The sequence below is a fragment of the Gracilinanus agilis genome, chromosome 1 (genome assembly GCF_016433145.1).
Source record: "Gracilinanus agilis isolate LMUSP501 chromosome 1, AgileGrace, whole genome shotgun sequence".
Classification (NCBI taxonomy): Eukaryota; Metazoa; Chordata; class Mammalia; order Didelphimorphia; family Didelphidae; genus Gracilinanus; species Gracilinanus agilis.
Window position 1 is genome coordinate 717,269,289 of NC_058130.1, and position 15,879 is coordinate 717,285,167.

A 15,879-nucleotide genomic window follows, 5' to 3' on the forward strand; every position below is an offset into this window, starting at 1 on the left:
CGCGCCTGCCTCTAGGCAGCCCCGCGTCCCGCCCCCGCCCCCCCCGAACCTCTTGCTCACTTACTTTGGCCTCCACCAGCTCCGCCGCCATCTTGGCCACCAGCGTCCCCCGCGCCGGGAGCCCCAGCCGTCGCGTCACGTGACTGCTCGCCGCTCGCGGTCGTGGAAACCAATCAGCACCCGCAGCCCCCGCCCCCCTACTCTAGCCTTAGCCCTTTCTTCCTTGGGCCGCGCAGGCGTCTAGAACTCCGCCCCTACTGCCAGCCAATCACCTCAGCCAGAGTTCTCTCCGTGCCCCGCCCATTCGGCCTCCTCCAGTCCTCGTCTGGGTTTCTTAAAGGATCCCTGGAACCTACTAGGTGGGGTACCGAGCTCAAGCTCGGTGAGGGAGGGTTCTGGTGCCTGGAATACGGGAAAAGAACAATGTAGCTCAGGGCCGTCCCAAGCCAGCGCGGTCAAGAAGGTGCCAGGGCTTCGGGACGGTGCCGCACTGCAGCCGAGCCCTGGCCGGCCACATTCCGGGTGGGCGGGGGAGCGCTGCTCTGGGAGGAGAGCAGCTCTCGAGGCGGGGCGGCCCGGTATCCATAACGCCGGCCGCCACCGCTGCCGCCCCGAACACCCGAGCGTGCCCACTCTCACGCTACTTGGCCAGAAGCTGAGGGACTCGGGGAGGAAGCCTTGGACACTGCGTACTGGGTCCTGCGTGGCCTTTGTTGTCACTTACAGGGAGAAGCCGCTGAGCGCCTGGAGATTGTTTGGCTCGGCGTAAACCCACGAGGGAATGGGGGAGGAGGGAGGGAACAGAGGGGCGGTGGAGAGCGCGGAGGAGGGAGCGCTTCCTTGGAGACACCCTTTAACTCAGTCCTAGGAAACTAGAGGAGGAGGAGAAGGAAACCGGGAGGCGAAGGGGCGGGGCCGCGGCCGGGGAGAGCCTTTTGTTCCGCCGGCCTTGCCGGGACGCCGAGTGATGGGCGACGGAGCCCGCTCTTCCCGGACCGCTCTCTCTGGATCCACCTTCCCCGGCCGCCTTAAGCCCACCCCGGACTTGCTGGGAGCTTGTGGTCCCGACGAGCCGGGCTAAGGGCGGATTTGGCGTCCGCTCTTCTACAGCCGTCGTTCTTCCACATTCTACCCCCAAAAGACAACTAGAAGGAAAAGACGCTTTAAAAAGTCTTATCTAGTATGTGGTTAGAGCTGGATGAGAAATTTCAATTCTAGCCCAACTGTCTTCATTCTACAGATGGGGAAACTAAGGCTAGGCAACAAGCATTTGTTAAGTTCCTACTGTGTGCCAGATACTATTTTAAGCTCCGAGGAAACAAAGTTAGGCAAAACAACCCAATTCCTATCTTCAAAGGAGCCTCTACCACCTATGTACAAACAAATTATAGACAGTATACATTGAAGGTAATCAATCTGAGAGAGAAAACACTAAACATTTAAAGGGGGTCAGGAAAGGCTTCTTGCAAAAGATGAGGTTTCAGTTAAGTCCTGAAGGAAGCTAGGGAAACTAGGAAGCAGAGATAAATTGGGAAAGATTTCCAGGCATAAGGGAAAGCTAGTAAAATGTATTAAGTTCTAGTATCAGTCAGCTCATATTAAATACCTACTGTGTGAGATATAAATAGAAAAGTCCTTACCAAGAATCCTCTTATATAATGGGAGAAACAACATGCAAACAACTATGCAGAAACAAGCCATGAACAGGATAAATGGAGGTGGGATGAACAGCCAGTGAAAAAGTCTTGGAGTAAAGGATGTGAGAGGATCAGCAAGGAGGCAAAAGAAGAGAAGGTACTTGCCCAAGGACACACAGTTATCAAAATTGAAAGGATCCCTTGTAATGCTATAGTTTAATACACACATATATATTCTATAATAATAGCTTGAATTTAGATTGCTTCTGCATTACAAATAAATTGTCCCATTTGATCCTCACCACAACCTTGGGAGGTTATTATTACCTCCCACTTTATAGCCAAAAAAACTAAGGCAAACAGGTTAAATGACTTGCCCAGATTACAGAGCTGTGTCTGAAGCAGAATTTGAATTCAGGTCTTCACATCTCCAGGTCCATTGCTCTATATACACTTCGCTGCCTGGTTGGTTTTGTTTTTTCCCCCCATGTATCTTCCCAACTAAAGGTTAAGTTTCTTGAGGGTTAGGACTATGTCTTAAAATCTCTTAACTGCCACTAATACCTACCACAGGTCTGGTCACAATGACTGGAAAAGTATCATATAGTCATGCTGAAAGAGATATATGAGACCACATTCAACCCCCTTGTTTTACAACTAGAAAAGATGAGGCATAGAGAGGGAAAATGATTTATCCCAGATCACCCAAATAGTAGCAAATTTTGAATTAAAACTTAAGTCTCCTGAATCCTAGACTGAGGCTTTTTCTTCTACATCACAATTCTAAAGCTGCTGTCCTTGGTAAAAGCCAACATCATCAGAATGATTCTATATGGGACTGACAAACTATATTACATCTGTTGTATGTATATGTTAGTTGAATGTTGACCAGGTCAGGAATATGCATGATAAAAAGGCATACCCATCAAATCTAGAGATCAATAAAGGATAATACTTTGGAATATATGGTATTATATAATACATATAATATGTTATAATGTATTATGATGTATAATTATATATTAATGTATCATATACTTAAACATGTTATAATGTATTATATCTTACAATTTATTATGTATGTTACAATGTATTACATAATACAAAGGAAGACAGAAAAGAAACGAAGAGCTGAGCAAAAGGACAATTGATTAAATCAAAGATGAAATCTCAGAGATGAATAAAAGTCCTGAACATGAGTTCAATGGGTCAATGATACATTAAAAATAATAGCTATGATGAATATGAAAATAATTAAAATATTTCTTTGAACCAGGACCATATTCAGAGCCATAAGGAGGGCAGGGTATATATTGACAGTGTGCACGGCAGGCAAGTTAGCCTAACTGTGGCAACAAGTACCTGAAGGAGAGAGAAGGCAGCAGCATGTGTCAGGCACCTTGACCAGTATGGTCTGATTCTTGTGTTAAAGGCCCAGAGCCCTGAACCCAGGAAACTAGGGAATAGGCCCAGTCCCACTCCAACTGCTTAATGCCTTGGGGTGCCAATAACTCATTTTGTCTTTAAAAAAGAACCTAGAGAATCATAATGTGTCAGGCCCAGTACCCTTCCCTGTCATCCTTGCAATCAACTGCTATGGGGATGCAGCCTGGCAACTACTCTTGCAGGTGCTAGCTACAGTCCCAGCTATTGAAGACTCAGAAAAGAAAGTTCTCATCATTAAAGTCTTTGACACTATGATTCAATATCAGAAACATTATTTTTATTAGTGGGAAAGACATTAAAGACGAAGCATTACAGGGCTGCTAGATGACTCAGTGGATAGTCAGGCCTACAGATAGGAGATCCTGAGATTAAATCTAGCCTTAGATACTTAGCTTTATGATTCTAGCCAAGTCTCAACCTAATTGCTTACCACTTACTGCTCCTTCTGCCTTGGAACCCATGTTTAGTATTGATTCTAAGAAGGAAGGTAAGGGTTTTGGAAAAAAAGATCAAGAAGCATTACAATCTACTTTGTCATTACACCTTAAGGACCACAGGATTTTTCCATCAGACATATATACCTGAAACTTCTATGTATTGTCTGCCCCAATACAATATGAGCTCCTTGAGAGCAATCTTGTCTTGCTTCATTCATTCATTCTCATTCACTTGCAATACTACTACTTCTGTGGCAAGAAGCAATTAAGTTTAGCAACTAATTAGCAAGAATAATTAGTCAAAAGAGGAACCTTTTCAGATTGTTACCAGCTTCTTTTGCCCCATCACCATAGCCATATTCCAGGTGAATGTTTAAGCTCTCCTTATTAGCAGTAGCCTCAAGTTGTCTTGGATCTCACTTTTCTCTCCCCTCTGTCTAACTGAATTATTTTAACATTTTAATGTGCTTTTGTGTATCAAGTGTCATACTTGGAATTAGGTTCAAATCCTGACTCACAATAGAAATAATATGTATAGAGTTATACATATAACCATATAAATGAAAAATTATATAGCACTGCTTTACTAATATTTCATTTAATCCTCATAACAGCTCTTCAGGGAGGTAGGTGCTCTTATTATCCCCGTTTTATAGCTGAGAAAACTGAGGCAAAGTTAAGTGACTTACCCAAAGTCATACTGCTAATAAGTGCCTGAGGTCATATTTGAACCCTGGTCTTTCTTACTCCAGGCCCAGCATTCTTATCTATGGTACCAATAAAGTATTATATACGTCAGTCATTTTTATTTTTGTTATTTGAAGGGACTTTTTTTGTGCAGTTTGCCCTGGGTTCCAAAATGGCTAGTTCTCACTCTGATTATATACACATTTTTTATTACTAGTTTTTAAAAATCACAATAAAGCCAAAGATAGAACTTCTAGTGGACTTGGAAGAGAACACAGAAGGAATTCTTTATTAAGTTGTTTATTTCTATTTTGTTAAATCCTACAAGTTTTATGTAGATTTGTTTACTTATTTTGTTATTTATTTTTCTATCAATGCTCATTATGTGTATAACAAAAATGTAAAATTTAATAGCATAGCAGTTAAGTTATAAAAATAAACAGTTCTCAAAAGTATTACAATTTGGGGGAAGGGCTTTCTTTATTTTTGCCTCTCCCCACTCTAATAATTAACACAGTGCCTGGCTCAGAGTACATGCTTAATGTGATTTGAGTTGATGTCAATATTATAAAAACAAACAAATTCGAAAGACTTAAGAACTTTGGCCAAGTAAGTTATCCAAACATAATTGAAGAGAACAGAGAATTACAAATTATTAACATCTGTGTTAAAAATAACTCCAAATCACTAATAATAAGAGAATTGAGAATCAAAATGATTCTCATACACTCCAAATTGACAAAGATGACAAAAAACTGAAATAGTAAATGTTGGAAGGGCTATGAGAGGATAAGCATACTAATAAACTATTGATTAAAATACAAATTGGCCTAACCATTTTGGAAAGCAATTTGGAATTATACTAAAAAAAAAAAAAATGTGGCCATACACTTTGCCCCAAGGTCCCAATGCTAGTCATATACCCCAAGGAGACTAAGGAGAGAAAGAAAGGTCCCATAAAGCCCCAAATATTTGTAACATAGCAAAGAATTGGAAACAAGTAGATGCTTTTTAATTGGGAAATGGTTAAACAAATTGTAGTATATGAATATAATGGAATATTATTTTGCCCAAAGAAGCAAAAAATATGAAGGATTTAGAGAAGTATAAGAAGGTTCATATAAATTGATACCATGAATTAAGTAAAACCAGAAAAAATGACATATATAGTGATTCCAATAATAAAAATGGAAATCATATCAATAATAATCAATAATTAAAAAAGAGAAATCAAATCCTGCATAATGACTTGATCATTTTGCCAGTAAGAAGTTTTTTTTTTTAATATTTTTAAACCCTTAACTTCTGTGTAAGAAGTTTTAAGAAAAAAATGAACCCTCCTTTCCCTTTTGAAGAGGGATATAGACTATTATCTATACAATACAGTACACTACTGATGTGTTGTTGGCTTTTGCTGAACTTTCTGCTCTCACCCCCCACCCTTTTAAATCTTTATTATGGGTCAGTTGGTGGCAGAGCACCAGGCCTGGAGTCCCAAGGACCTGAGTTTGAACTTGACCTTGGACCCGGTGATCCTGGGCAAGTTACTTAATTCTGTTTACCTAGTTTTTGCCTTTCTGTCTTTCTGGGAGCAGCTGGGTAGCTCAGTGGATTGAGAGCCAGGCCTAGAGATGGGAGGTCCTAGGTTCAAATCTGACCTTAGACACTTCCCAGCTGTGTGACCCTGGGCAAGTCACTTAACCCCCATTGCCTACCCTTACCACTCTTCTGCCAAGGAGCCAATACACAGTATTGACTCCAAGACGGAAGGTAAGGGTTTAAAAAAAAAAAGAACTGTTTCCAAGACAGAAAGTAAGGAATTTAAGGGGGGAGGGGCGGGAAATAATAGCTCACCTTGGTAGAAGAGGTAGGAAAAAATATATTTAGAAATTAAAGTGATATAAAAACAAAAATTATTACTAAGAACAAGCTCAGACAACTTAAGTTAGAAGTAGTGACACAAATTCAAGTGAGACAAGGCAGAAAGATTTACTCTGTCTGGCCTAGCAACAGGGCTGGAAGGGCTATAGGAAGAAATTCATGTTAACATACAGTTAGTGGAACTGTGAATGGATCCAAGTGTTCTAGAAAGTAGCATGAAACAATGTTCTGAGTAATCTGGACCATTCATACCTTTTGACCCAGCAATATAACTATTGGACTGATATGCCAAAGTGATTAAAGACAGAGGAAAAAGTCCAAAATATGACAAAATGTTTATAGTTGCACTTTTTGTAATGGCAAAATATCAAAAACAAAAAATGTAACTATTGATTAGGGAATGAGTTTATAAATTGTTGTATATGAATATAATGGAATATTATTTCATCATAAGAAACCTTAACTGGGGGCAGCTGGGTGGCTCAGTGGAGGGAGAGCTGGGCCTAGAGACCAGAGGTCCTCAGTTCAAATTTGGCCTCAGACACTTCCTAGCTGTGTGACCCTGGGCAAGTCCCTTGACCCCCATTGCCTACCCTTACCACTCTTCTGCCTTGGAACCAATACGCAGTACTGATTCTAAGACGGAAGGTAAGGGTTTAGAAAAGAAAAAAGAAACCATAACTAGAATAGTTGAGAATTTGAGAAGACTTGTATGAGCTGAGGCAATGTGAACCTATCAGAGCTAAGGGGGAAAAAATGTACTACTTGCAGTAATGTAAAGGAGGAAAAAAAATTTTTTTTTAATTTCTGAATTTAGAGAAATGCAATGAACAGTCTTACTTCCAGAGGACTGATAATAAACTGTATCTCCCTTCTCTCAGTAAAGAGGTAGTAAACTACAGGTGGGGCAGCTAGGTGGTGTAGTGGGTAGAGAACCTGCCCTCGAGTTAGAGGTTGGCCTCTCTCACTAGCTGTGTGACTCTGGGCAAGCCATTTAACCCTGTTTGCCTCAGTTTCCTCATCTGTAAAATAAGCTGGAGAAGGAAATGACAAGACACTCTAGAACCTTTGCCAAGAAAACCCTCAAATGGGGTCATAAAGTTAGACATCTGAAATGACTGAACAGCCACAAACTACAGGTACGAATGAATTACTATCAGACATGGTTATAATGTTGACTTGTTTTGCATAACTATATTGTACTTTGTAACCAGGGAATGTTGGGGATGGGGTGGGAATTGGTAAATGACAATAATTTTTTTTTAATTTTTTTTTTAAATTTTAAACCCTTAACTTCTGTGTATTGATTTATAGGTGGAAGATTGGTAAGGGTAGGCAATGGGGGTCAAGTGACTTGCCCAGGGTCACACAGCTGGGAAGTGTCTGAGGCCGGATTTGAACCTAACAATAATTTTTTAAAAGGATCAATAAAGCATTTTTTATAAAACAAAAGGGAGGGGAAGGAGAGAAAATTGAATCATGTAACCACAGACAAATGTTTGTTAAAAAAAAAAACAGAAAAAAATTGAAAAATGGGGTAGAACATGAAGTTCGCCAACATTAAATTAATAAAACTACCAAGAATTTAAAAAATGAAGGGAAATGCAAGAAGTAAACAAAAACAAGGCACTGGAGAAAAGAATCTCACATACCACTTGGCCCCTCTGTAATCTATCTATCACAAATTAGGTTATATTTGTGGTTATTGGTGGATGGGTCATTTCCCCTGAAAAGCTCTAGGAGGGCAAAGGCCTTGTTTTATCTAGACTTTGTATCTCTAACCATTCTCATCACAGGGCTCTGAACATATTAGTCACTTTGGTACAAGTCCACTGATTTTTATTAAATATACACTACAATGTGAGGCACCATGTAATAGAAAATGTGCCAATCTTTTGCAATTGCTTCTTTAGTCTAAGACAGGGGTTGGCAATGTATGGCTCTCAAGCCATAACTGGCTCTTTTGAGGGCCAGATACGGCTCTTTCTGCAGGAGCCATAAAGTCATTTTTTTTTCAGGCTCTGTTACAGGAGCCGCACTGTGAGCACTGTACGGCTCTCACGAAATTACATTTTAAAAAATGTGGCGTTTATGGCTCTCACGGCCAAAAAGGTTGCCGACCCCTGGCCTAAGAGGTCTCTCACAAAAGATGAAAAGTAGGTTAGAAACAAAAGATCTTTAAAGATCTGAGGCATTTACTCATATAGAAAGGCATATAATTTAAGAAGATTCTCAGGAGCATGAAAAGTAGAGGCAAAGAATACATCTGGTTTATAGAGTCAGGGTGATACTGTTTCTGATGGCTCCCTCTTCTTTCAAATTATCTTAACTCCTAGATCTTGATGAGGAACATCAGACAAAACAATAATGCACGCACTGGAAGTAACCCTGCAAATGTTCCTGCATAAGAACGGTTCTGGTCCCTGAGTCCCTGTAGATAACTCCATCATTATCAAAATCACACCTTTGTCTACATTCCAAGCTGCTTGACAAATGTTTGTGGCTAGGCAGAAGTTTCTCCTTTGTTGCCCAGTCCCAGAGACCCTTTCTCACTTTTTTAGAATACCATCAAACCTGTAAAATACTCTTCCTGCCTTAGTTCTTTTCCAAACCCCAAAAGGGTGTTTTGTTTTCTCTCTCTTAAAGGAAATGAATTAATTTTGCTGAGCACCGTGGCTCTCTGGTTTTAGGGCTAGCAGTTATAGCTCTGTGGCTCTCTGGTTTTTAAGGGTGGGCAATAGTCTCCGGAGAGATAATGAAACAACTTGCCTCTGGAAGGGACCGGATATCTGGGGTGAGGGAGGAAAAGGTGGGAGTTTACAGCAATAAGAACCATGCAGGATGCTGTAGAAGAAAAGGTGAACTCCTACCCCAGCATTCAAGTAATTCTAAGTTCTTGTCACTTCTCTTGTCCCACAAAGTAGGGTAGAGTATTTTGTGATAGGATAGAATGTTTTATGAAGAGGGGCAGGTCTCCCTCAGGTGTTACCTGATAGATTTCCTATCTCAACTCTCAGACATTGCAGCATTAAGTAGCAAAATTAGGTAGAAAAATTCTAGAATGGGAGATTCCAGGAAAATGTTTAGGGTGAATTATTAGACAGGAGCAAGGGCAGAAAAAAAGTCCGAAGAACAAGTCTAGACTCCAAAATTCAGAAACATTTTCTGCCCTAACTTTAAAAGGGAAAAATAGACTAGTTTCCGCTCTTAAGGAGAATCGAATCGACTGTTCAGGAAGAGAGGCAGTAATGCTGCCTATGACCTCAGATGTCTAAACATACCCACACAAAACAGGTAATTTTTTAGAAAGGAAATTAGGGGAATATGGAAATATGTATCACATGAAAGTACTTATATAACCTATATCAGAGTATTTACTGCCTTGGGGAGGATAGGGATGCTAGAGAGGGAGGAAGGGAGAGAATCTGCATTGCAAAATGTCAGAAAGCAATTGTCAAAAATTGTTTCTATATGCAAGTAAAAAAAATAAAGTTGTCTTTTTTTTAAGTATAAGAAGGATCTTAACATAAGAAAATAAGTATCTAATAGGACTTGATAGAAGTAGGATATGACAATGAAGGGGTTAAGTGTTCCTCAAAAGAAAAAGGCCAAGTGTTTTGTTCAGTTTTGTGTTTTGTGTCTATTAGTGACCCCTTTTGGAGTTTCTTGACAAAGATACTGGAGTGATTTGCCATTTCTCCAGCTCGTTTTACAGATGAGGAAACTGAGGCAAACAGTTAAGTGACTTGCCCAGGGTCACACATCTAGTGTTTGAGGACAACCTCTAACTCAGGTCCTCCTGACTCCAGGGCTGGCACTCTGTCCACTGCACCACTTAGCTGCTCCCTATCCTCAATACAGATGACTGACAAAGTAATCTTCCTGAAGGCCAGGTATGACCCTGCCATCCCAGTGCTCAAAAAGCTTCAGGATAAAATAAAAATTCTTTGTCCTGGCATTTAAAACCCTTGTATCCTACTTTGATTCTAGCCCTTACACTCTTCAATTCACAATATTCCCCTTCCCAGTACATTCTAGCTTTTGTTATTCAGGCATTTGTTAGTCCCAATTTATGACATTCTTTATCTTGTCTCCATACATTTGCATAGACTTGTCCCTAGCTGGGGATGTTCTCCCTCCTTATTTCCATTTCTTGGACTCTTCAGCTTCCTTTAAGATTTTAGCTCAAATTGCTCTTTTTGTGGTGACAAAGAATTGGAAATTAAAGAGATGTTCCTCAACTGGGGAATGGCTGAACAAAATGTGGTATATGAGGGTGATGGAATACTATTGTGCTATAAGGAATGATGAACAAGATGATTTCAGAAAGAGATGGAAAGACCTACATGAACTGATGTGGAGTGAAATAAGCAGAACCGTGAAAACATTATACAAAGTAACAGCATTATTGTGGAACAATCAAGTGTGATAGACTTAGCTGTTATTGGCAATACGATGATCCAGGACACTTTTGAGGGACTCATGACAAAGAATGCTCTCCACCTCCAGAGAAAGAACTGTTGGAGTAGAAATGCAGATGAAAACATATGATTTATCACTTGTTTAGTTGGCTATATGATTTGGGGTTTGGGTTTTATAAGATTATTCACTTACAAAAATGAATAATAAGGAAATATGTTTGCACGATAATATCTATATAACCCAGGAAAAATAAAAAATAAAATAACAAGATTTAGGTTAAACACCACCTCTTGCATTAAGCCACTCCTGATCCCCACAATTATTAGTCCCCTGCACCCTCAAGCTACTTCATATTTATTTATCTGTGTACATGACATATCCTTCCCTCCCTAGAATGTCCTTTCTATTTAATACCCATTCTCTAAAGTTCGACTCAAAGATCTCCTTCATGAAGTTAGGGTAACTTCAATTTCAACCAGAAGCTTTACTTTGTTTGAACTCAAGAAAAATCATGCTTCTATGCTGTATAGTCTCTGGTGGCTTTCCTCATCCCATCTTACTTTTCTCTTTCTGTTTCCTTTTTTTTTCTTAAATTTTTAATTTTTTTACCTATTACATGTAGTAAATTTCCATATAAGTTTATCAAAGTTATATGATCCAAATTGTCTTCCTCCCTCCTTTCTCTTCCCCCTCCTAGAGATGGCAAGCAACTTGATCTGGGTTATACATGTATTATTATGCAAAACACTTCCATATTGTTCATTTTTCTAAGTGAACCAAAACCCCAAAATAAAAACTCAGATAAACAATTGAAAAATCATATGTTTTCATCTGCATTCTGACTCCAACAGTTCTTCCTCTGGAGGTGGAGAGCATTCTTTGTCATAAATCCATCAGAATTGTCCTACATCATTGTATTGCTGAGAGTAACTGTTTATCACATTTGATCATTCCACAATATTGCTGTTACTGTATACAATGTTCTGCTTATTTCACTCTGCATCAGTTCACGTAGATCTTTGCAGCTCTTTCTGAAATCATCCTGTTCATCATTCCTTACAGCACAATAGTATTCCATTACCATCATATCCATAATACCATTCCCCAATTAATGGAAATCTCTTTAGTTTCCAATTCTTTCCTACCACAAAAAGAGCAACTATAAATATTTTTGTATAAAAAAATTTCCCATTTTTTCAAAATCTCTTTTGAGATACAGACTTAGTAGTGGTATTACTGGACCAAAGGGTATGCATTGTTTTATAACCCTTTGGGCATAATTCCAAATTGCCCTCCAGAATGGATCCATTCACAACTCCACCAGCCACATTTTATTATCCCAATTTTGCTATATCCCTTCAAAAATTTATCATGTTCCTTCACTGGCATTTTGGCCAATCTGATAGGTATGAGGTGAAATCTTAGTGTTGTTTTGATTTGCATTTCTCTAATAAAAATGGATTTGGGGGGCAGCTGGGTAGCTCAGTGGCTTGAGAGCCAGGCCTAGAGACAGAAGGTCCTAGGTTCAAATCTGGCCTCAGATACTTCCCAGCCCTGTGACCCTGGGCAAGTCACTTGACCCCCATTGCCTACCCTTACCACTCTTCTGCCTTGGAGTCAATAGACAGTATTGACTCTTAAGATGGAAGGTAAGGGTTTAAATTTAAAAAAAAATGGATTTAGAACACTTTTTCATGTGATTATTGATAGTTTTGATTATTTGAAAACTGCTTATACATATTCTTTTATTATGGGATGGGGCTGGAGATTAACTCTTGATCCAGAGAGGGTGTCCTTTCAAGAATGACAGACTTTGATGGAAACCCTTTAAAGATAGAGAGATTTATTTAGTTTGAATGGGCAGGAGGCAGCATGCAGGACCTGAACAGATAAAAGTTCAGGATTTTTATATCCTAAAGGGATGGGGTCTAAGTGACTTGGAAGGGAAGGTTGGGGAGGGGGATGAGCAATGAGAACAAACAAATGAGGCAATCAGGGGAGAACAGGCAACAGAATAGGGTCTGGGGGCTTAAACAAAAGCACATGTCGTTTATAACATCCCGATCATAGAGGTGGGTCTTGGGGCATACTACAAGTACACATCCTTTATGGCATCCTGATCATGTTATCCATCCTGAGAAACCTAGGGATGTTTGGGATCATAAGTGATGTTTGAGATGTGAGGATCATAACAGTGGGTAAATTATCTGGAAGAACTTAATGTGTTTGAGGTGTAAACATGAGGAATCCCCTCATGCTCAGATCCTTATCTTAAGGCTAGTGTAAATACACCCAAAGCTTAGAGGTAGAGAATCCTATGTTTGTTCAGCTTCCAGCCCTACAAGGTGAATTCCTCATGTAATCTTTGACCTATGGTGTCTAGGAATTTGGGGTGTACTGGGAGACCCTGATGCCCACCACACTTTGACCATTTGTCAATTGGGGAATGATGTATTCTTATAAATTTGACTTAGTTCTTTATATTTGAGAAATGAGACCTTTATCAGAGAAATATGTTATAAAAATGTTTTCCCAGTTTGTTTCCCTTCTAATCTTAGTTGCATTGGTTTTGTTTATACAAAACTTTTTCAATTCATTTTACATCTTGTAATGTTCTCTTTTTCTTATTTGGTCATAAATTCTTCCTTTCTCCAAAGATCTGACAGGCAAACTATTCTATATTACCCTAATTTACTTACAATATCAGCCCTTGCATCCAAATCATATATGCATTTTGACAATATATATATGGTGTGAGATATTGATCTATACTTAATTTTTGCCATATTGTTTTCTACTTTTCAAAGTCATTTTTATCAAATAATGAGTTCTTATCCCAAAATATAGGATCTTTGGGTTTATCAAACACTAGATTGCTAAAGTCATTTATCCCTAATCTATTCCATTGATCCACTCCACTCTTCAATTCCCTTTTGTGTATTGTCTTCCTCCTGTTCCTTATAATCATTTTTCCTACCCTCACCTCCAGGAGTAATTCTCTCTTTTCTTTTATCCCCTTCTTTTCCACATGCTCCAAAGAGGACTCTAAGTTATCCAAGGCCTCAATCCCTAAAAGTCATCTGAAGAATCATATTTCTACATTGTTGTTGATGGAACCCTGCCCCTGCCCTTCTCCCCCTCCCCGACCCCAGTTCATCAACCTCCTACAGTCCCAGATCTCTATCTCCATCCCACCTCAGACACCCACAAGGATAGTCACAACCTTGATCTGATCATCACTCATAATTGTTCTAACTCTGTCATCCAGAACTCTGAAATTCCTCTGTTATCATAGCCTCCTTTCCATCAATCTCTCCTGCTGACTTACCCCCTCCTAAATTTGTGTTCTCATACTGATTTTTAGGTCTTCTACCCTCTCCTGTTCTCTCTGTATATCACTCCTACTCTAGTTTTCTTTTTTTCATGGTCTTGACCTTGTGTATATATAGCTAGTTCACATTTATATAGAGCTTTAAGCAGTAGTTTGCTGCTACACGTTTAACAATTAGCTCTCTAAAGAAAAAATTGCGTAGCACACTTTAAAATTTAATCTACATCATTAACATTTTCTCCATCACTTTTTAAAATCTAGACAGAACTATAAATCAAGCTGTGATTTGTAGTCTTCACCACTTCTGAGGTTTAACTGCTTACAATGAAAAGTTAACATTAAGCTCTCATGAGCCTGTAAGAACTGGCTCCAGCACACCCCTGGCTTTAAGATTTGCAAAGCACTTTACATATGTAATAGATGTCTGGCACATGTGCAGGGTACTTGAGGTGATGTCTTCACAGCCTGCTTTGGGGAGAATACTGATGCCATATAAAGGCAGTACACTGAAGAGATAGATTATGGAATATATGGAGATTGGTTATGTGAAGACTAGTACCTTTTCAAAGGTGTTGGTATTACTCTCACCTGGGGCTCCAAGAAGTTATTGATGGCTAGCTATACAGGGAAGAGGAGGCTCTTTGGTTGGCTACAGAGGCATTCAAAAAAGCCTGCTAGGTTCATTCATCTCCTGTGGCTCTGCCTTGGTACTCTTGGTGGAGTTCTGTGACTGGTAAAGAGAATGGGGTCTATTTTGTGAATTTAGAGACAGATAAGTGGCACAGTGGATAGAGCACTAGGCCTGGAGTGAGGAAGACCTGAGTTTGAATTCAGCCTTAGGGATGTCCCTCAGTTGGGGAATTGCTGAACAAATTGTGGTATCTGATGGTGATGGAATACTATTGTGCTATAAAGAATGATGAACTGGAGGATTTCTATGTGAATTAGAAAGAACTCCAAGAACTGATGCAGAGTGAAATGAGCAGAACTGGGAGAACATTGTACATAGAAAGTGAAACATTGTGGAACTATCCGAGGTAATGGACTTTACTACTAGTAGTAATACAATAATCCAGGATATTCATGAAGGACTTATGGGAAAGAATGCTATTCACATTGAGAGAAAGAACTATAGGAGTAGAAATGTAAAAGAAAAACTTATGATATCACTTGTTTATATGGATATATGATTTGGGGTTTCAGTTCTGTGGTAAAAATGAATAATATGGAAATAAGTATCAAGTGATAACATTTGTACAACCCAGGGGAATTGCTTATTGGCTCTGGGAAGGAGGGAGGGAAGAGGAGAGAGAAAGAAAATGAATCATGTAAACATGGAAAAATATTTTTAAAAATAAAATCAAAATTTTAAATAAATAAAATAAAATAAATTCAGCCTCAAAAATTTACTAGCTATGTGACCATGGGCAAGCCACTTAGCTGCTATATTTGTCCTAGTTTCTTCATCTGTAAAATTGGGATGATAATAATAGCATCTACCTCCTAGGGTTGTTGTTGAAGAACAAATGAGATGATTGTAAAGTGCTTATATTTATATACATATATAAATATATACATGTATTTATATTATATCATGATTATTAACTTAAAAGGTCCAGAGGGTTCCTTGACAGAGTAATGTTTGGAGCCAATGGATCCCCCAGTCCAGCAGTAACTGAGATAAATATTCTTCCAGTGGTGAAATTAGTTAGGTCAGTGCTATGGCATTATAGCATCATACATTGATATGTAGGGACTGAGCTAAGTTGAACCTGCTCTTTTCCTCCATCCTCCATCTTCAGAGATCAAGATTAGGGTGTTAAACTGGAAAAAAAAAAACAGAACTATTAAATAGTCAGAAAAACCAAGTCTTTAATCAGGAGAGGGATAGGGTACAAATATTTAGGCCTCCACACAGAGTCACACACTCAAAACCACACAGAGCCAAAGGCTCTGGCTACTCCGGGTACTGTATCCCTGAGAGTGACACCGAGCTAGATGACAGTGGTAAAAAGTGGGTGTACATTGAAATTTTCAA